General features: G+C 36.6%; 1 protein-coding gene, 1 long non-coding RNA gene and 1 other non-coding gene across 5 annotated transcripts in view; 2 read left to right on the forward strand and 1 right to left on the reverse strand.

Moving 5' to 3' along the window:
• PRORP (protein only RNase P catalytic subunit) overlaps positions 1 to 23857 on the reverse strand; it is a 125531-nt gene that overhangs the window by 32214 nt on the left and 69460 nt on the right. The gene's annotated exons all lie outside the window — the stretch shown is intronic.
• On the forward strand, positions 4158 to 8185 carry LOC110122921 (uncharacterized). The gene is made up of 3 exons (XR_002309373.2): positions 4158 to 4223; positions 6477 to 6654; positions 7928 to 8185. It is a non-coding gene; the product is annotated as an uncharacterized lncRNA (long non-coding RNA).
• LOC139038905 (U6 spliceosomal RNA) lies at positions 16449 to 16555 on the forward strand. The gene has a single exon (XR_011492037.1). It is a non-coding gene; the product is annotated as a U6 spliceosomal RNA (small nuclear RNA).

Here is a 23857-nt window from a genome sequence, read left to right on the forward strand (position 1 = left end):
AACTGGGTATAAAATTTCATATTTCCTCTCAAATTATATCACATTAAGGTTGTCATGTGTTGATAAAAGAAAAAGAAATTAGGTGATATTTATTACTTTCCCTCGACTCTTTACCCTGTATCTCCTAAGTACTACTTGGCTACATGGTGCTATTTGAATAGTGTGCAAGTGGAATCAGCCTGTCTTCTTTTCCATCTCCTAACTCTAGCTCCTCCTAATTGTCTTGACTCAAATTAAATGCCTATGTCTCCATAAAGCATTCTTTGATTCCTCCTTAGCTAGAAGCAGTTTTCCTTGGCCTATGCATTTTTTTAAGCTCTTTCCTTAAACATTTCTTAAGGTCCTTATAAATATTCTACATATTAAGAATTTAAATATTTACAGGATTATAAACTGCTTGACAAAGAAAGAACTGCATTTTGTTCATCTTTGCATGTCACAATACCTAACAGTGCCTGGCACAGAACAGGAAGTCAATCTAATAGATAATAAATGTTTACATTTGAAAGTTAATATGGCTCATAATAAAACAAACAGTTCTTTTGAGAAACATCATGGCACAAAAATCAACAATAGAGGGTCTTCAGTAAATATTTCTTGCACAAGTAAAGCTAAAACTATGGCAACTAATGTAAAATATACATATTTAAATTCACAGGTATTATGAGCGTAATAATTAAGTCATAATAATTGTCATTAAGTCACCAGCACTCTAGTGACAATGCTGCAGCTTGTTAGAATTTTGGTCAGGCTAAGGTATATGATTCACCAGGAGCTAAATTTCTTAAGCTCTTTTCTAATCATACTTCAATTTATAGATTAGGCAGGTTGTACTGTTGCCAGAGAGATGTCACAACTACCAAAAAGGAAAGCATAAATTTTAAAATTTGTGAAATGTTGAGAAAAAAGGCAAGTATTAAAAAGAATCCTTAGCTTAATGTTTACTAACTTTGTTTCTTGGGGCTCCCTTTACTGAAATAGAAAAATGGCCTATCAAAGTAGCCAACCCTTTGTAGATTTATTCAGAATACCTGCTAAGTTTATGTATATGGCATGTTATACTCTATGAAAATAACTGTAAGAGTTTCCGTTAAAACAATTGAGATTAACATACTTAGAAAAGAGGAACAGAAAACAGATGCAGAGACATATAAAAGGATTAATTTCTGATACTAGCAAAATCTACATGAAAAAGTAAATTAGATGTGAACACAGATAGATACAAAAATCAGCAGACAAGAATTACAATTAAGCTAAAAGAGAAACAGATGAAAGGACATCATTAGTCTAACCCTGAACATAATTAATTTCGCACAATCCCATAATACACCACAACCTAGAAAAAGGAGCTTGTGGTCAAGAACACACAGAAAAGAGCTAGATAAACCATGTCATTTGAAAGTTGGGATACACGTGGGAGAAACAAGCAGACAACAGGGAGGGAACATTACTGTAATTAGCAGCTTTGGGAGAAGTTACAACTACAAAGATCAACGCACTACACAGAGGACAAAGTCCTTAATTGGTTTGTTTTAAATAATGTTTCATGCTCATCAGGTATTTTCTGACATAGGCTGTAACATTTTTCTCCATTGGAATTTTAGGAAGAAAATAAATTGGAAAAGTTGCATTATGCAGTGTTTAGGGCACTAGACTCAAAGTAAGATTTCTTGAATTCTAATTTCAGCTTGTTTACTTACTAGCTGTGTGACCTTAGAGATGTTACCTAACCTAAGTCTCAGTTTTCTCAGCTATAAAATGGAAACTAGTACTAGCTCTTCTTTGACAGGAGGATTTGTTATGAGGATTAAATAACCAATATACTGAAATATCATTTATAATGTACCTTTGGTATATGTCTCACAATGTTAAATGTTTGCAAAATAAAATCTGTTGTAAATAGTTGAGATTTCATCTGATTTAAGAAAAAGTTTGGCCCCCATGAGTGAGAAGGTCCCCAGATATCATGATAACACTAGGCAGAACTTTCAAAGTTCTCTATTTTAGAAGAAGCTCTGCTTTGACTTTATTTTCTGCCCTTCTTTTTCTTTTCCCCTGTATGATTTCTAACTCTGCCTCTATAATGCAAGTTAAAAGACAGTTATCCAGGAAATAGCACAACTCTTGATCAAGTTTCCTAAGTGTTCATTTCCTCCAAATCTGCCACGCCCCACAGGAAATGAGAGGGAAAAGAGGATATATATCATTTCATATTAGGTATATGACAGGAAGCATTAATGCGGATGATTGGGTGGTGTTTGAAGTCTCAATGTGCTCAGCCATTCAGTCCTGTCCAACTCTGCGATCCCATGGACTGTAGCCTGCCAGGCTCCCCCATCCACGGAATTTTCCAGGCAAGCATAATGGAGTGGATTGCCATGCCCTCCTCCAGGGGATCTTTCTGGCCCAGGGATTGAACCTACATCTCCTGCACTGGCAGGTAGATTCTTTACCACTGCACCACCTGAGAAGCCCCCAAGACGTCTCAATAAAATAACGTAAAATCAAGAAGAGCTCCCACATAGAGCTGCTGATATGACACCTAAAGAATACTATAGTAGAGCCTTTAAATAAGTTATCAACAAAAATATCAAGTAGAGAGCAGGCTATGGCCTCGTTCCTAATTAACAATCTCTAGAACATGAATAATAAGAAAAGTAAACTTGAAAGTTTAACACAAGGAGGCAAGTGTCACCGAGACCCACGACACTGGAAAGGTATGTTCTATTCTAATGATGCTATTGTGGTCGACACACAATGATGCTTTCCTAATACAGATTACAAAACAGATACAATGTACAGCAGTAACGGGAAATGTCACCTCTCCCGGCACTGGGGAGAGGTTTCATTCTGGTAAAAGTAGAACACCTGATAAATTGATACCATATTGACAATTTCTCAGAAAGCAGAGGAAATGACAGAGAAAACTGCTATTCAGGACTGACAGGGAGGAAACTGTAGGTGATGAAGGAGTGACAAGTGCTTGCTTGCCTGGACTTTGTAACAGCAAAGGAAGGAAATCTTTCACATGTGAGGACCTCAGAATCGGAGAGAGTAAATGTCAAAGTGTTCACAGATTAGATGGAGATGTGGGTTGGAGGTGCAGCAATGGAGACCCAGGACAACCTAGAAATAATACTAATAAATTTAAAAAAATAGTAAATAATAGGGTCATGCTAAGTTGGACTGAGGGTGCCAATTGCTCTATAGAAGTCAGGAAGTCAGGACAGGCCTCATCAGTGAATCTAGTGAGGAGTATCGATATTTCTCTTGACCTCTCCCTCAGGTAATTATTATTGTTAAGCTTCTTGTTGCTTTTACCAAATATGTTTGAATTTTTATTTTCTGAGTTTTGCTGTGAAGTTCTTGAACCAGACTTGTAGTTACCGCTGGATATATGACAGCTTGGGGACCATTCTTTCCCAAGGCTGGAGTTTGGACATAAGTTCTTACTGAATAATGTCTCTAAATCTTCCAGCTGTTTCTTGGTAAACATTGTTGTTTCCTCCATGGATGCCTCTGGCACTTGTGAAATCCTCTGAGTCTGGAACTCATTAATCTCTGCTGTTCACATATTCAGGGCCAATGACTAGCTGTTATTATTATTTTTAAGTTATAGACAGCAAAAAAAGTCATTTTATTTATGTTTCGACAGCTAGTATAGTATTATGAAATGATGACTAAAAATAATAAATGTTCAAAACTATATTCAAACTGGAAATTCTGGTCAAAGGCTGAATGAGAAAAGAAGTACAAGGCAAGGGGAAGTGACTGAAAAAAGTTCTCTCCAGTGAGTTCGTTTCTCCAGCCCTGGCTGAATTTCATCCTAAGGTACCAAGAAAACATACACATACAATCATGCAACCATTATTGGTTTTCTCCAAAGCAGGGAGGATAGAAGTCTGGAGATAAACAAAGATGATTGTGATTTTCAAAAAGGAAGGGAATATGGATTCTGAACACACCACCACCAGCTCAGAAAAGGAGCAAGACCAAGAGGGGGCCACAGTAGTACATGACCAAGATCATGGCACAGGAGGGGTGTTACACAAGGCCTCTGGGACAGCCTCCAGAGGTGTGCCTGAGCACGCACATCACACAGTCACAATGGAGTAGAATACAGATGTCCACTGCCATTGCTATGAGATATTTCTAACCACATCTCTGTCTTTACACCCTCTAGAGTCAAGCCCCAGGAGAGACTGCCCAACAGGCTAAGCATGGTGTGTATGTGTGTGTCTTAAGTTACATGGCTGGGACCCGGGTGAAGTGACTGAGGAAATGATTAGCCTTGAACACACAATATAAAGGGGCACCAAAAAACTCATTAATCAAGATTAGTAGTATGTTAACGCAGTATTTTTATTTTTATTTTTTTTACGCAGTATTTTTAAAAGTCAAAATTGATGCAAAAATCTATAATGAATAAGATATTAAAATTTAAAGAAAGTCACAAAACAGTGCCATGCTGAAGAACTGATGCTTTTGAACTGTAGTGCTGGAGAAAACTCTTGAGAGTCCCTTAGACAGCAAGGAGATCAAATCAGTTATTCCTAAAGGAAATCAACCCTGAATATTCATTGGAAGGACTGATGCTGAAGGTGAAGCTCCAACACTTTGGCCAACTGATGTGAAGAGCCAACTCATTGGAAAAGACCCTGATGCTGGGAAAGATTGAGTACGAGATAAAGGAACAATAGAGGATGAGATGGTTAAACAGCATCATCGACTCAATGGACATGAGTTTTGAGTAAACTCTGGGAGACAGTGAAGGACAGGGAAGCCCGGCATGCTGCAGTCCATGGGGTCACATAGAGTCTGACACAACTTAGCAAATGAACAACAAAGAACAATAACAATGCCAAACTCTATTGGTGCCTGAGGCAAAAGAAAAAAATCACTACTACTGATCCTTCTTTCTTTAGATTTTTGTTATTTTCTTCATGGATTTTTTACATTAATTGCAATTCTTAAAAATACTGCACTAAAATAGTCCTTAATTGCTGAGGTTTTCTGGCATTCCCTGAAATTCTGTAGCTGGGATGAGAGACTCATTCTCTTCACCCCAGGCTCACACCTGCCCCTACTTGCTAGGGAGCAACAAAAGGAACTCTCAGGTGCCATTTCTGATTTCTCCTGTAGGAGGTGTGGCTCTAAAACAGGAAGTGAGTATGGATGCTCCTTTCTGCCTGGAACACTAATCTAGCCACCTCCTTCCTCTCTCCTTCCTTTTGCTCTTTCTTTAGATATCACTTCTTCACTACTGATCTAGGTGTTCCTTCTCTGCCTTAGCATTTAATACATAGAGTTCAGTTCAGTACTCAGCCATGTCTGACTCTGTGCGACCCCATGGACTATAGCATGCCAGGCTTCCCTTTCCATCACCAACACCTGGAACTTGCTCAAACTCATGTCCATCGAGTTGGTGATGCCATCCAACCATCTCATCCTCTGTCAACCCCTTCTCCTCCTGCCTTCCATCTTTCCCAGCATCAGGGTCTTTTCCAATGAGTCAGTTCTTCACATCAGGAGGCCAAAGTATTGGAGTTTCAGCTTCGGCATTAGTCCTTCCAATGAATATTCAGGACTGATTTCCTTTAGGATGGACTGGTTTGATCCTCTTGCAGTCCAAGGAACTCTCAAGACTCTTCTCCATCACCACAGTTCAAAAGCATTATTCTTTAGCACTCAGCTTTCTTTATATATAGTCCAACTCTCAAATCCATACATGACTACTGGAAAAACCATAGCTTTGACTAGATTGACCTTTGTTGGCAAAGTAATGTCTCTGCTTTTTAATATGCTCTCTAGGTTGGTCATAGCTTTTCTTCTAAGGAATAAGCGTCTTTTAATTTCATGGCTGTAGTCACCATCTGCAGTGATTTTTGACCCCCCCCCCAAAATAAAGTCTCTGTTTCTATTGTTTCCCCATTTATTTGCCATGAAGTGATGGGACCAGATGCCACAATCTTAGTTTTCTGAATGTTGAATTTTAAGCCAACTTTTCCACTCTCCTCTTTCACTTGCATCAAGAAGCTCTTAGTTCTTCACTTTCTGCCATAAGGGGGGTGTCATCTGCATATCTGAGGTTATTGATATTTCTCCTGGCTATACTGATTTCAGCTTGTGCTTCATCCAGTCCGGCATTTCGCATGATGCACTCTGCATATAAGTTAAATAAGCAGGGTGACAATATACAGCCTTGATGTACTCCTTTCCCGATTTGGAACCAGTGTGTTGTTCCATGTCCAGTTCTAACTGTTGCTTCTTGACCTGCATACAGATTTCTCAGGAGGCAGGTCTGGTGGTCTGGTAGTCCCATCTCTTTATAAGAATTTTCCACAGTTTGTTGTGAGCCACATAGTCAAAGGCTTTGGTGTAGTCAATAAAGCACAAGTAGATGTTTTTCTGGAACTCTCTTGCTTTTTAACACATCAGCATATCAAAATACTTATCAATGTTTCACAATTTGTTAGCATGCTGTAAAGTGAACCTGGCAGAATGTGGAGCAAGACTGGGGGTGCAGTACTGAACAGTGAGCCTCAGAAAGACATATCCATGGCCTTAATCAGTGAATGAGATCTTATTTGGGAATAAATTTCAAGTGTAATCAAGTTAAGGATCTCTGAGATGACATCATTCTGAATTATTCAGGTGAGTCCTGCATCCAATAACCTTGTAAGAGACAGAAGGAAAGAAGCCAGGAGACAGATAAGGCAGTCACAGGAAGACAGAGGCAGGGGGAACTCAGACAAGTAGACTTGTAAGATCTTCTAAATCTAAGAATCTTTGTTCTAGTCACTTCCTGCCTAGTGGAAAAAAGTAATAACAACAGGGTCCATGTGGAAAGCCACCACTTAAGAGTTTTTCTGCAGTGTTTCTAGAAACTGATACCTCTACTTTCTAGGCAATAGACAAAAGAAGATACATTTTGATACAAGCAAGCAAGCATACATAAATTCACCAGTAAATTCACTGTGGTATTATAAAATTCATAGTACCAGCCTGTCTCTAGAAAATACATGAGGCTGTGTCTAACATGTAGGGTGCTGTTAGATGTGGACTCCATTCGTAATGTCATGGTCACATAGGAAATGGTAGCTGAGCCAAATTATGCAGGTAGGATCCAAACTATCTTCTGAGTGGCCACAAAACACTTTTCAAATGTAGAAAACACTTTCAAATGTTAGAATCTGTTTACACCCAGAGTCTAAACACTTTCAAATGTAGGCCCTAGCTTTCATGTATGCTTTATGTCAGTTTGTAGAAAAAAGTCACTATAGGTCCATCTCACTCTATCCTTAACTTGCTGTTAATTTACAAAAGGGGCTTAGAAAAGTCTATGAGTAGTACTTCACAAGTTCTTGAAGAAAATATAAGTATTCCAAAATAATGAAGTTCCAATTTCATACCTATTTCCTAGCGGTTAATTAAAAAGGGGGACAGTACAACTAAAACATAGGGATACATCTTGATTGTATGGCACCAAAGAGTGTTATTTACATCTCTAAATTACTTTTATAAGACAAAATACTTTGGATAAAAAGAAATTTTTTTTCCACTAAAGTTTTATTTGCTGATCACAAAACTATTTTATTGAACAGTCCAGTATATGGTAAGAGTTGGGTTGCATACAGATAATAAATGGTAGATCCAAACCCCATTAACTATGCTGTAAGCTCTTAACCAGTCTGTCATCCTGTCTCCCACGTTACTATTCTGCTGTGTTAGAATAAGCTACCCTTGTAACAGGGAAGAACAAATCTAAATCCTTATTGTATTTGTTTCTTTTACATTAACCTCTGTATTCTATTGCTTTTGCTGCCATCCCTAAAAGGATGTTGCCTGTAGCTTAAAGTATATATAATGGTCCATTTCTGGGAACCCTGCCTCCCGCACCTATGTTAAACTAAAATCTTTGTTTAAGTTCACAGGAAACATCCTGGCCAGGCCCACCTGTGAATGGCTGCAAGAAAGAAAAAATTAGCACATCCCCTCTAAAGTCTGGCCAGAACCAGGAAATATTTGCAACAACTTACTGTTTTTTTTGTTTTTGCTTTACTTCTTTACCCTTCTCTCTGTTCTGAAAAAGAACTAGCACTCACACTTGGGCAAATGGTTTTGGGGCCACCAGTCCACTATCTTCGCAATCTGCTGGCTTTCCCAATAAAGTTGCTATTCCTGGCCCCAAAACCTTGTCTCTTGATTTATTGGCCTGTAGAATTTGAACTCAATAACACCCTGAGCTTGTTCACCAGTTCAGCTTCTAAATTTATTTACTTATTCAAAATATTTAATACTACTGTACTATGTGAGAATGTGTTGGATGGACTACGAGGGTGAAAGACACATTGAAAACTGTAAGGAGTAGAATGACAAGTGGTAAAGAAAAGACATGTACATTAATAACTATAACATAAGGTAAAGAGTGCCAAGTGCTACAAGAAAATTAGAAAATACTTTTCCAAGGAATTCCAAGGAGGGAGGGACTAGTTTTAGCTTGAAAGAATAGCGTGGTAGAATCAGGGACAATTTTTGAGATATGCCTATGTGCCATCTCAAAGTAAGCTCAATAGAGGATGTAAACAATGGAGTTTTCAATGATGGTGATACAACATCTACTCTTAATTGATTCTTTACCACTGAGCCACCAGGGAAGCCCATTCTTTTATTTAATTCTCATTAAAATTCTGAGTAGGCAGCCACTGAAAAGAATGAAATAAGACCATTTGCAGCAACATGGATTGACCTAGAGAGTGTCATACTAAGTGAAGTAAGTCAGACAGAGAAGAAATATCATAGGACATCCCTTAAATGTGGAACCTAAAAAGAAATGACATAATGAACTTACTTACAGACAGAAAGAGACTCACAGACTTAGAAAATGAACTCATGGTTGCCAGGGGGGAAGGGATAGTTAAGGACTTTGGAAAGGTTATATACACACTACTATATTTAAAGTGGACAATGAGCAAAAACTGATTGTATAGCACATGGAATTCTGCTCAATGTTAATGTGCCAACCTAGATGGGAGAGGGGATTTGGTGGAGAATGGATGCATGTATATGTATGGCTGAGTCCCTTCACTGTCCACCTCAAACTATCACAACACTTTTAATTGGCTATACTCCAATACAAAATGCTTTTGGTGCTAAAAAAAAATTAAATTTAAAAAAATCCAATGAGTAGGCATTTATCCTCCTTTTATAGATGAAGTTATCAGAGAGATGTAAGGTCACTCAATTAATAAATGATCGCTCATGGGTCAAGTACATAATGCCAAAATGTATGCTATGGCTAATATAAGGGATGCTTCTGATAGAGCATCAAGTTATAGATCTAACGGGTAGAAAGGAAGAATTTTATTTGGTTCTAGTTTGGGGAATAGGTAAGAAAAGGTAGTGAAGAAAATATGGTTGAGATAGGAATTCACATTTTGAAAACAGAATAATTGGTTTGCTTTGTCAATTACAGAATTCTTAACTGAGGGATGGTTTTGCCCCATGATATCTGGCAATGTCTACAGACACTGGTATTCACAACTGAGAAGGGTGGGGAGGGAATGCTACTGGCATTTAACTGGGGAGAGGCCAGGGATCCTGATAAACATCCTACAATGAATAACATAACCCCACAACAAAGAATTATCTGGCCTAAAATGTCAGTAGTACCAACATTCGTTGTTAAGGTAGAACCAGGAATGATATATTTTAGAAAGTGAGTCAGAATGAAGATGAAAGGTCAACAGATGATGGACCTAGAAATTATCATACTAAGTGAAGTTAAGTCAGACAAAAAAAAAGACAAGTATCACATGATATCATTTATATGGGGAATCTAAAATATGACACAAATGAACTTGAAAATAGAAACAGACTCACAGACATAGAAAACGAACTTATGGTTACCAAAGGGTAAAGAGGAGTGAGGGATAAATTAGGAATTTGGCATTAACAGATACACATTACTATATATAAAATACACAAACAACAAGCACCTACTATACAGAACAGGGAATGATATTCAGTATCTTCTATAAAGGAAAATAATCTGAAAAAGAATATACATACATATAAATGAATCACTTTGCTATATACCTGAAACATTATAAATCAACTATAAGTCAATAAAAGTTAATTTTTTTAAAAAAAGAATGAAGATGAAAGGAGTAGTGGGTAATTCAGTACACAAAAAAGAAGAAAACTCTGTAGCTCAGAGCTGGCCAATTAAAATGAGAAGCAAAAGGAAAGAACAAGAGAAATAGAGAAAAAAGAGAGAATGAGAAAGAAAAGGCTGCAGCGGGGTGGGGGGTGGGTAGAGAGAAGAATAATTACTCTTCTTTTTACAGTTTTTGATGCATGGAAAGAAGAACAGAGAGCATAAGAAAAGAAAGCCAAATGAAAGTCTTTATTTCAGAATTAAAAATAGAAACAGGAAAAAAAACAAAAACAAACAAAAAAAATAAAAGTAGAAACAGGAGAATCAAGAATACACTCTTCCCAAAGGAGGCTAGATGTAAGAACTTGAAGTTACACTGTTGTGCTGAATGCACAATGACAGGAATGTGCATAGAATACTCTTTTATCATAGTAAATATTGCAAATAATGGCAAGATATTTTGATGAGGTTTGTGGGAAAACAAAAATAACACCAAAAAACCCAAAGGATTAAGATAGATGGATGTATTATAAATTATTTAAAAAAATTTTTTAATACTAACAAAACAGGTCTATTAAACATATTTTAAGAATAAGTGAGTTTCAAAATGTAACAATCTAACTTTAAATTGTTTAACTAACCTGGCTTTCTGGACCAAGGTGGCCAAGGTTCATCTGCTTGACTAAGAATAAATTCAGGAAGAAGCAAGATTTTCTAAATTAAAAAAAAAAAAAAAAGGAAAAAAAATGACCTGACTTTTTAAAAAACTCAAAATTTCCATTTCTATATACCAAAGTTCATGAAAAAAAGTGAAGTGTTAGTTGCTCGCTCATGTACAGCTCTTTGCATCCCCATGGGCTGTAGTCCGCCAGGCTCTTCTGTCCATGGAATTCTCTGGGCAAGAAGACTAGCCATTCCCTTCTCCAAGGGATCTTCCTGACCCAAGGTTTGAACACAGGTCTCCTGCATTGCAGGTGGATTCTTTACTATCTGAGCCACCAGGGAAGCCCTAAGCAACATTAAAAGGCAAATCGGGAAAATATCTACAATAAATATCATAAGGGCCAATAAGTTAATTTACAAAGAGTGCATACAAAGTTCAGTTCAGTTCAGTTCAGTCGCTCACTTGTGTCCGACTCTTTGTGACCCCCATGAATCTCAGCACGCCAGGCCTCTCTGTCCATCACCAACTCCTGGATGGTGATGCCATCCAGCCATCTCATCCTCTGTCGTCCCCTTCTCCTCCTGCCCCTAATCCCTCCCAGCATCAGGGTCTTTTCCAATGAGCCAGTTCTTCAGATCAGGTGGCCAAAGTACTGGAGTTTCAGCTTCAGCATCAGTCCTACCAATGAACACCCAGGACTGAGCTCCTTTAGGATGGACTGGTTGGATCTCCTTGCAGTCCAAGGGACTCTCAAGAGTCTTCTCCAACACCACAGTTCAAAAGCATGAATTTTTTGGCGCTCAGCTTTCTTCACAGTCCAACTCTCACATCCATACATGACCACTGGAAAAACCATAGCCTTGACTAGATGGACCTTTGTTGGCAAAGTAATGTTTCTGCTTTTTAATATGCTATCTAGGTTGGTCATAACTTTCCTTCCAAGGAGTAAGCGTCTTTTAATTTCATGGCTGCAATCACCATCTGCAGTGATTTTGGAGCCCAGAAAAATAAAGTCTGACACTGTTTCCACTGTCTCCCCATCTACTTCCCATGAGGTGATGGGACCAGATGCCATGATCTTAGTTTTCTGAATGTTGAGCTTTAAGCCAACTTTTTCACTCTCCTCTTTCACTTTCATCAAGAGGCTTTTTAGTTCCTCTTCACTTTCTGCCATAAGGGTGGTGTCATCTGCGTATCTGAGGTTATTGATATTTCTCCCGGCAATCTTGATTTCAGCTTGTGCTTCTTCCAGCCCAGCATTTCTCATGATGTACTCTGCATATAAGTTAAATAAGCAGGGTGACAATATACAGCCTTGACGTACTCCTTTTCCTATTTGGAATCAGTCTGTTGTTCCATGTCTAGCTTTAACTGTTGCTTCCTGACCTGCATACAGGTTTCTCAAGAGGCAGGTCGGGTAGTCTGGTATTCCCATCTCCTTCAGAATTTTCCCACAGTTTATTGTCATCCACACAGTCGAAGGCTTTGGCATAGTCAATAAAGCAGAAATAGATGTTTTTCTGGAACTCTCTTGCTTTTTCGATGATTCAGCGGATATTGGCAATGTGATATCTGGTTCCTCTGCCTTTTCTAAAACCAGCTTGAACATCTGGAAGTTCACAGTTCACGTATTGCTGAAGCCTGGCTTGGAGAATTTTGAGCATTACTTTACTAGCATGTGAGATGAGTGCAATTGTCCAGTAGTTTGAGCATTCTTTGGGATTGCCTTTCTTAGGGATTGGAATGAAAACTGACCTTTTCCAGTCCTATGGCCACTGCTGAGTTTTCCAAATTTGCTGGCATATTGCGTGCAGCACTTTCACAGCATCATCTTTCAGGATCTGAAATAGCTCAACTGGAATTCCATCACCTCCACTAGCTTTGTTCGTAGTGATGCTTTCTAAGGCCCACTTGACTTTACCTTCCAGGATGTTTGGCTCTAGGTGAGTGATCACACCATTGTGATTATCTGGGTCGTAAAGATCTTTTTTGTATAGTTCTTCTGTGTATTATTGCCACCTCTTCTTAATATCTTCTGCTTCTGTTAGGTCCATACCATTTCTGTCCTTTATCGAACTCATCTTTGCATGAAATGGTCCCTTGGTATCTCTAATTTTCTTGAAGAGATCTCTAGTCTTTCCCATTCTGTTGTTTTCCTCTATTTCTTTGCATTGATTGCTGAGGAAGGCTTTCTTATCTCTCCTGGCTATTCTTTGGAACTCTGCATTCAAATGGGAATCTTTCCTTTCTCCTTTGCTTTTCACTTCACATACAAAGTAAATAAATATTAATAAGCCCAATAGAAAAAAGCATAAACATATGAACTTACAGAAATGATAGGAATTCAAAAAACTGTTAACAAACATATAAAAATGTCAGCCTCATCATTTATTTTTTAAAACACCTAAAAATATCTAGATTTAATACAATCCCTACCAAAATCTCAGATGGCTTCTTTGTAGAAACTGACAAGCTGATTCTAAAAATTCACATGCACTCAGAATAGGCAAAACAATCTTGAAAAAGAAAAAGCTGGAGGACTTACACTTGACAATTTCAAAATCTACTACAAAGCTACAGTAATCGAGACTGTATGGTACTGGCCTCAGAATAAACATAAAAATCAATTAAACAGAACTGAAGGTCCAGATCCAAGCCTTCACTTTTGTGGCCAATTGATTTGGGGAGGGCGGGGGTGAGGGGGAGGGTGTGGTCAACTGTTTTTTATTTTTTTTTTTAAGGTTTAAAAAAAAATTTTTTTTTTTTTTAAAGAGTTCTAAGGTAATTAAATTGGGAAAAGAATTGCTTTATCAACAAATTATGCCAGACAACAAGATATCTATAAACTAAAGAATGAAGTTAGGTCCATACTTTATGCCATATATAAAAATCAGTTCAAACTGATCAAAGATCTAAATGTAAGAGCTGAAACTATAAAACTGTAGAAAACAAGCCACAAATTTTATGATCTTAGATTAGGCAACGGTTTCTTAAGATACGAAAACAAGAGAAAAAAATTAGATAAATTGGACATTATCAACATTCAAAATTTTTGTAGTCTCAAGGACACATTAAGAAAGTAAAAAGAACCATAGAATGCGAGAGAAGTTTTACAAATTCTATATCTGATAAAGGTTCAGTATCCAAAATATATGTAAAATATTCTTACAACTCAATAATAAAATTAACCAAATTTAAACATGGGCAAAAGATCTGAATAGCCATTTCTTCAAAGAAGATAAGCAAATAGATAAGCCTATTAAGAGATGATCAACATCATTAGCCAACAGGGCAAATCAAAACCACAATGAGATACCACTTTACACCCATTAAGATGACTAAGACAGTAACTGTGAGTGAGAATATGGAGAAATTAGAATCCTTATATATTTACTAGTGGGAATGTAAAATGGTGTGGTCACTTTGGAAAACAGTCTGATAGTTCCTCAAATGATTAAACAAAGAGTTACCATATGACTTGGCAATTCAATTTCTAGATACACAGCCAAGAGAAACAAAAATACATATCCACACAGAAGTCTGTACACAAATATTCATACAATTGTTATTCATAATAACCCCAAAGTGAAAATAATATAATTGATAAATGTATAAACAAAATGTGGTATATCTATACAATGGCATATTATTTGATGATAAAAAAAATGAAGTACTGATACATGCTACAACATGGATAAACCCTGAAAACATGCTAATTAAAAGAAGCCAATTGCGGTGATCATTTCACAGTGTATACAAGTATCCAATCATTTCATTGTACATCTTAAACTATGGTGTTATATGTCAATTATACTTGAATTTAAAAAAAGAGAAAGAAGCCAGAGACAAGAAGTCACATGTTGCATGATTCCATATATGATTTGATCAAAATGGCTATATTTCAGGAAAGCAATTTGACAAATGTATCAAGAACCTTAAAATGTTTATAGCTTTTGATTCAGAAATCTGAACCTATTATATCATAGAATCACATCCAAGATATTCTTCACATCACTATTTTTAATATTAAAATATGGAAACAACCTAAATATTGAATAAGAATGTGGCTAAATAAACAATAGTTCCCGAAACAAATTCTATAAAAAGTCTCACCAGGTGGGAAAAGCCAAAAACAAAATAAAGTCTCTACTCCCTCTCCCATTCTCTCTAGCTATAGATGTGGGAAAAATTGAACAATACAAAGAAAACCCAGAAATACACCAAAATGTTAATACTGAATGGTGAGATTGTGTATTTTTTATTTTTTCTTAGAAATTTTATTTGCCAGATTTTTCTGAATCAACATATTAAAAAAAGCTTTTAAAGGTATCAATAACATCAAAATATCAGAATTAGTTTATATCACCTCAACTAAACAACTAAATAAATTTAAGGAATCAGTATTTCTCAAAAGCAGAAAATCTAAAGACAGGAAATTAAGCTGAGATTGCACCTCTCTTCAGTTCCTCTCAAGAAAATGCTAGAGCACTCAGAAAAACCACAGCACCCTCTTTTGGAAGAAAGGCATTGCTGTTCATGGGGAGCCTGATGGAATCATTAAGTTTTCAGAGCTGAGAGTCTTTAAAGATTATTAAGCCTGGTCTTCTCATTTTATAAACAAGGAAACTGGGGACCCAAGATCACAAAGGGAGGTAGCAGCAGAGTTGGGAACAGAGCCCCACATCAGATCCTAACCAGAGTTTATTTTTTCTGATCTTTCCATCTTTTATTCAACAAATTTTTTTAAAGACAAAAAATAATAACTCTTCTAATCTTTAGTAAGTATGAAGGCCTACACTCATTAGGCAATCTAGGCACCCAGCCATTTAAAGTATTGTTTTAGAAAGACATGTCCATTCTTGCCTATTGCTTGACACAAATCAGAATAAGAATTTATAAAACTTCACAATTTCTGCATTTGTCTATTGATAATAGACATTTGTCTCTTGATAATACGTTCTTCTTCTAAAACAGTACATAACTCTTTCCTGAAATATAAAATACTACAGGTACTGCTATTTTGGCTTTTCCCAAAGTAATAGAGGTATTGTTATTTTGGCTTTTATCATTTTCCTACTCCTAGGTCTGAAATAGTACCCTGCTTCACTGACAGACAGTATTCCTTGAAATACCCCGTGTTTTCCTCATCATCGAAAGATGACTGATGAAAGAAAACAAATGAATATTTTGATAAGTGAAAAGGATAAGGTGTAGCTTTTATCATGAACAGCACTGACAGTCTTTAAAGTATACAGAGCAGATGCCCTGGCGATTTTTTCTCTTGGCTGATAGTTGTCTACTGATGAATCTATAAAGATAATCACTCATTATTTTGACAATATTTACTGAGCAGTCATTATGTGCAAGTCATGGTTTTAAGTGCTCAGAATACAGCAGTGAACAAAAGGGGTAAGGTCCCTATTCTCATGGAACTTACATTCTTGGTAGGTGGGAAACTGTTAGTAAACAAAAACAAGTAAATGAATAAGGTGATTGCAAAGCATGAATAAAGTGATTATCTAAGAAAAACATTAAAAAATAATTTTGTCAGTGTTATACACCCACTAAAAATGCTGATCAGTTTCATGGTGGCATCTGAGCCAGTCCTATTAAGATGTAATGTGAGTGTTCACTTTGGCAGTACATATACTAAAATTGGAATGATACAGAGAAGATTTGCATAGTCCCTGTGCAATGATGACACACACATTCGTGAAGCGTTCCATATTTTTACCAAAAAAAAAAAAAAAGATGCAATGTGGTCGTGAAGCCTACAGTGTGTGACTTGCTCTGCTGAAGAAAACTGGAGGAGGGGAACTGTTTTGCTCCTTTTATCAAAAACTCAGTAGGCATGTCTTAGTCTTCCAGGGATTCAAATCAGTCTATTTATCCAATACCTGAATTAGGCAACACTTAAGGTATTTCTAGTCAGTCACATATGTAGATTTTTCAAGACAATTAATACTTATTAACATGAGCCTCCTCCTTCAAAATTGTGTCACTGTCGGAATTACTAGTTATTTCTGCTACCCCTGCCAAATTCCCAATCTAAGTTTTTGCTATGTGCTGGTCAACACATAACTAGAAGCTAAAAGTTAAAAATAAAAACCACCCAGATGTATCTGAAATCAGATATATTTTGTATGACCTGTGGCTTTTCCTCATCCACTTTCTGGATAAAATACATTAACTGAAATCAAAGAATGAGATGAACCATCTTCATGATCCAAAATTAAAACATTTTGTGAGTGGTGAAAGAAAGCATACTGCTGTCTTCTGACAAATAAATAAGAGACCCTTTACTCTTCATAAATAGGAACATCTTTCCAGTTACTCAGACAAAAGTCTTTCTTCTAGCTAATAAAGTTAAAACTTCAATTCATAACAACTAGTCAATTTCTTCATTTGTGCATGTGTGTGTGTGCATGCATACAGGTGCACATACACAATTTTACAACTTTTAATTAATACTGCAATCAGGATACACAACGATTCCACCATAGATCAACTTTTAGTTTTTATAACCGGACTCATTAATATTTTAATACTAGCATGTAGTTTTAATTTTTACAAGTGAAACTTAAAGATCTTACCTGTTCTAGAAAAAGTGTTCTAGCAAAAAATGAGAGAAGACAAACTGGTAAAGCCTGAAATTAGAAGGGCAGAAAAAAAAAAAAAGAAGAAGAAGGGCAGCAGAAAAGTAATAAAATACACTCGATATTGGCATAGGGAATATAACCCAACTCTGAGTGTAGATGAGAAGTGATTGAAAGAGAAAAAATGGGAAGTTTCTGACAAGGAAATGAAGAATAAAAATGGCCTCAACACGAAAGGGTATAATTAGGGTTTGCTGTGATGAATATCACTACTTCTTTCACATTCATTAGGAAATTTGACTGTTATGTCAGCACTTTCAGACATTGGAAATTTATGAGGAAGAACGGTATACCCACTAAGCTTGAAGGTCTAGAACTATGCTGTCCAATATATTGGCTACAAATTACTACTGAGCACTTGAAATAGAACTAATCAGAATTGAGATGTACTGGATTTCCATGAAAATTACTATATAAATAGAATATAAAATATTTCATGAGTAATTACTAAAGTATTAATTACATGTTGAAATGATATTTTAGATTACAGTGGGTTAAAAAAAAGCTAAAGTTACTTTACCAAACAGGTGAACTTTTCACTTTTAACATTTTTAATGTGGCTACTAGAAGATTTTAAATAACATTATATTTCTATTGGACAGTGCTGATTAGAATGTCCCTCTAGAATGTCACTGGTCTACTCTGTGAAAACCACTTCATACAGGCCAACAGCACTGTAGGAAAAGGCTTGTGATATGGGTAAAGCCTTGCATGAGTCAGTCAGAAGTGGTTATGCCTACACACTAGAGTTCAGTCAGTTTTGGCAGAAACGAAAATACTGATCAAGAGACAGTAGGTATAAATATAGATATCTGTAATCTATTTTGAAATGCAGAAAAAGTCCACATAAACTTATGAATGGACATAAGACAGAACAACAGACACCTAATGAAAAAAATATAGTAAAATGGTAATAGTGGAATCAAAGAGTTGAATATGTAGATATCCACTATAAAATTCTTTAAACTTTGATGAATTTTTAAAATTTTCATAATAAAATGTTAAAAAAAAAAAACTAACAGGAAGGTTGCAGTTGTACGGAACAGTAGACTAAGGATAGAGTTGGGGGGGTTAGGAGTCCATTAAGAGATACTCTCACTGTTAAAATGTTGTATGTTTTGCATTTCTTTCTTGGTGGAGAACGGGACAATGATCTATTTATTTACGGTAATACTGAAGGAGATACTTTTTTCTGATGACTAAAGTTCTTAACTCTTAAAATCTGATTTCTGTTTTCAGGGAGTAAGGCTTCTGGTAAAGTAAAATTATAAGGGCTTTTATATAATGCTCAAGAACTTTTTTTGAGAGAGAGTTGAAGGGTCTACACAAAAACATTTCAGCCTTTATCTCATGTGTTGATTGATGTAACATGCCCCAAAGGTGCTAGGTGTCCTTAGGTAAATAGTCTGGCAGTATATTCTTGCTTAGCCTATTAGGTCCTTATCCCTAAAGAAAAAAATAAAAGAAAAACAATCACCATAAGAGGCCTCCGTGTGATATTAATAATCCTAATATCAGGAAACCTTAGGGGTTAAAAATCAACACACTAAATGCAATACATTCACGTGTTAGAATTTGAGCACTGCTAAATGGCAAACAAATGGCAAATATATAATCTCTGAAGGGAAAAATCTTCTGATCAACCCTCTCAGTGAACAACGGCACACTGATAAGTAATTCATATAAATTATGTATCTTAAAATGGATAGGGAATGGACCTTGAGAAATAATTCAGTTTAGTTCCATAGTCTCAGAACACAAAAAACTCAGGACTCTCACTTTCAAAAAGAGAGGATTGAGGCCCAAAGAAGGTCCACTGTCTTACTTACAGTCATCTAATCAATAAATGGTGGGGGAAGGGGCACAGTTTTCCTGCCATCTGATAGATGATGGTGCTGCTAGTCTACAAACTTATGATAAAGAAGAGAGGGATTTCAAGTTAGGGGTAAACACTCAGGAATGATCCTCACAATGAGCTACAAAGGTTCAAACCTGACACTGATTGGTGGGGATATAAAGTTGCATTAAAAAACTATGGGCCCGAACAGTGTAGACCTGGCCAGTACCTGTCAGAGATCCCAATCAGTCAACAGTGAGCTAATGACAGACTCTGAGGATGCATGTTTGACACTATCTTACCCCTAACTCTAGAGCATGGCCCTGTTCTCACTAGGGAGGGAAGGAAGCAGAACACCAGGGTCCTCCGACCCACTAAGAGAATTCACTAGCAGCATTCCCTCCCTCCTCTGCCATCTATGACCTCAAGGCTTCAGGGATATGAAAAGCTTTTGTTATTCACCAGAAACCCTGGAGAACCAAAAGGTACTGTCCCCCATAAGCACCACTATCAAAGTGATGTGAGGTGGCTTCCAGAGTGTTTTGCACAAGCTTCAAAACACTTGAGTCAAACATCCATTCAACAGTTTTCGCATACTCACCACAGGCCAGACACTGTGTTGGACACTGAGATTTCTAAAATGAAGAACAGTCCCTTCTATTAAAAAACTTAGACAATTCAATCATATGACTGATGCTATGACAGGGATGAAAGCAGGCTGCTTGGAAAGCACACAGACGAGGACGATGTAGGGGGAGAAAGAGGACCTTCTGAGGGGTGGGACAGGCAGAGAGATGGGGGAACTGCCTAGAGAGGATTCCAAAGGTGAGCTATGGAGAGTGAGAAGAAAGAGCCACATTAAAGAAGCTGTGCGTACAAGGACACACAACCACGGTGATAATAAGTTTGAACTCAACGGCAGACTATTTTCTGTTTTAAGATCATGTCAACAGCTAATTAAAATAAATGAACAGACACTGCTGATGGCTTTCCTTTCAATTCTGAAGCTGTTTTCCTCTGTTAAAAGAGATGTATTGGTAAGGTCCCTAGAGAGAGAATGTAATAGAGTCATTAAGATCAGTCTCTGGCATTAGAGAGCCTAGGGCTGCAGCTCAAATCTGACATTTACTGGTTGTAAATTTATCAAAGGCAAGTTTCTTGAATTCTCTAACCCTCAGTTTCTCCATCTGCAAGGTAAAAATAATTAAGACTCTTATGAGGATTAAATGAGATAATGTATGTACGGTACTCAGAGAAGTTTCTGGCATGTGTGAAATTCTTAATAAGTGTTAGCTAAAACTAAGAAAAACAATATTAACAATATTGTAAATAAACTAGAAACACCATAAATGTTTATTACTTCTGAGTAACTGGACAGAGAGAGTAGTTTGAACAATTAGGAAAATCTAAGAAATGTTACTTGCAGTTTCTATGCAGAGTTACTGGTACAATTAACACACTGATTGTATTCTGTCTGCAGACATTTATCTTTTTCTCTTATTTCCCCTAGGAGACTATAAAATCGTTCAGGAAAGAGACTACACCTCTTTCACCTTTGTACTTTGGATACACTCTGTACAGGGCCTTAAAACAAGGAAACTCTGATGAATATTTGAAGAATAAAATGATTACAACATTCTGATTAATATAATTGGAATCAGTGGAGATAGAGTAAATGAGTTTGGTATCACTACTCCATGCTCTAAAACATATACTAAAGTCATAAAGTGATTAGAATGTGATTTATTAAAGAAAAGAACAGTATTCTTAAGAAGTAACTTGGTGACTAAGAAGGCAGGAGTCTTGACATATGCCTTTAGTGTGTGCACAGAATTCAACATTAGATCTTGCGGTCTATTGACCCATTTCTTTTTCAGTAGAAAACATTTTTTTTTCTCCTTTCTTTCACAAATCTCCCAACGTTACTTTCCAGTAACATGATCATGTGGCATGAGCATCACCTTTAACAAAGGTTTAGGGTGGAAGAAAAAAATTAAAAAGGAGAAAGGTAAGCAAGCAAAATGCTACAATGTAAGTTGTTTCTCTGCAGGAAGTTTTTTGTGGTTGCCAGATTAAAGGAGATAACAGATACTATTTATGAACTACAAAGCTCAAGATTTAGTGGTTCAGAATTTAATGAACCAATTTAATTAGAAAAAAAACTTTAGGATGTTCTAACTTTATTTTCAAGGTAAAAATTTTTTTAACCTCAATACAAAATAAATTCTATCAAAAGAACATCTTTACACTAAAATCTATGTTATTAATGACAAGAATCAAGCAAAACTGGATAAAATGTAAATCTATATTAATATAATTTCTTTGCTCTTGTAGACTAATCTTAAGAAAGTACAAACAGCATTTCACTATTTAAAATTACTCTTAATTTACTCTAAAAAGAATTCAGGATTAAAAGACACTAAGAATAAAAAGGAAACAATTTTCAGTATCTGTTACGGCTTCTTGTGTAACAAGTGAACAGTAACTGAGGCCTTAGAAAGTTCAAAAGACAGTTATGTTTTAGGGTAGTATCTCCCCAAGTATAGTATGAAGTATATACTCCCCAAGTATTAGCATGAAGGACATACTAGTCCTTCAAAATACTCTGTGAATAAAAGTTCCATAGTCACACAATAGATCTTCTTTTGGGAAATATCTGCTGCATACACTGTGTTCTCCTTCCCTCCAGACCTCCTGTTTTGGCTAATTCCTCCATTTATGTGTTGAACCCTATCGCTTTCTACTCTCTCAAGTACGCTACACTGCCACTCACTCCTTTTCTCTTACACCGTCAGCTTCAACCCTTCATCTGGATCCTCTCCTACCTGACCACACACCTCATTCCCCCTTCAGATACCATCCTGTTCCTATACTCCTTGTCTTACTGTCCTGCCTCAATTTCCTCTACTCTTTGTAAAATAAGAAATTATATATTGCTCTCTGCCCTTGGTTCCTGTCACAGAGCTCCAAAAACCCTTATAATTTCCTAAGTGATAAAGGTACTAAGGTCATCTTTTGTTCTAATCTTTGGTTTCTGATCCCAGTTCCTGAAACAGAGCTTCTAAATCCCTTGGAATTTCCAGGGTGTTAGATGCATCTTTTATTCTCATGAGGTAGGTTCCTAGAGTGCTTCAGGATGGGGGCTGGTCACCAGAAAGACCAAGCCGTGTTTAGAAGCTTGAAATTTTCAGCCCCATCCCACTTTCATCCTCTAGGAGGGCAAGAGGAGCCAGAAATTGATTCTATGATGATGGATCATGCTGGTGTGATGAAGCCTGCACAACAATCCTAAAAGGATGGGGTTTAAGAAAACTTTTGAGCTGGTGAACATATCCAGGTGCAGGGAGGGTGCTCTATTTAAAATTTATCAAACAAATGTTATAGTAAAACAAACTTCTTTGGTTTTGAGTTATATAAATGTTTGGTTGTTCTGTGTGTGCAGTACTGACATAAAAATAAGAACACATGTAGAGGACAAAAGGACACATTTTATGGTTTCCAAAGTGACACAAATAAATGTAAATAAAGTTCTATCAATACTTTACTTATTCTTTCTACTATTAAATCTTGGAATACCTTAATTTTTAAATGGGGTGGCAACAGCTTAAACTTTCAGATTTTTTTTTTTGGCAGGGGGCAGCGGGGGGAGTTGGAGAAATAAAGAGAGGGGAGTTGTTTCCTTCTGGAGCCTGAAAGCACTTAGGTAAGTGGCCACGGAGCACTTTCATTTTGAGACCAAGCCATATCCCATGAAAATCTGGAAAACATTTTCCTTGAGTTGGCAAGTAAATGTTGGAGAGTTAAAGAAGAGAGGAAGGACACAAAGGGTAAGTAATCTCAGGGTGTTAAGGTTCAGCAGGTGTGGAACAGAAAAACCAGTGGCTATAAATAAAAAAGAAAACAAATCTCAGGACAGCATAGAAAAGCAGCAAAACAAAGAACCAGTGGGAAAGATTCCTACCTATTCCCTTACAGCAACACACCAAAATCACTGTCTTTTTATGAGAAATACATGAAGAAAGGTCTCTACATATAAAGTGTTTATAACCTTGCTAAAGAGAAGCCTTACATACTTGAGACAATCATCGCAGAATTTCAAGTAATCTTTAAATCTAAATATAATCTTGCAGTTACATAAAGTGTGCAGATGTAATACAGCTAAACTAGTGAAAAAACACAGATAGAGCCAAACAAAACTCACGCAAAATAACCAACTGTGTTCAGTATATCAAGTGTGGAAAAAAGTTAAGTTCTAAAGCATTTCAAACCACAGAAAGGGTAAGTTCTTTTCTTTGCATTTCCACTGACTCTAAAAATAAACCTCTATTATTTTCCAGATTATAAAAGAAATATAAGCTCGTTATTTTAAAAAATTCTAACACTACACAAATGCATCATAATGAAAACCAACATTCTATATAACTATTCCCTTTGGAAGTAACTAGTGTTATCAGTTGGGAAATAGCTCCTGTTGGAACACTTGAGACACAGGAAAAGGAGAGCCACTCTGAACAAGAGAATACTATTACTTCAGTTTCTCC

Source organism: Odocoileus virginianus, chromosome 16 (genome assembly GCF_023699985.2).
Source record: "Odocoileus virginianus isolate 20LAN1187 ecotype Illinois chromosome 16, Ovbor_1.2, whole genome shotgun sequence".
In the NCBI taxonomy this organism is placed as follows: Eukaryota; Metazoa; Chordata; class Mammalia; order Artiodactyla; family Cervidae; genus Odocoileus; species Odocoileus virginianus.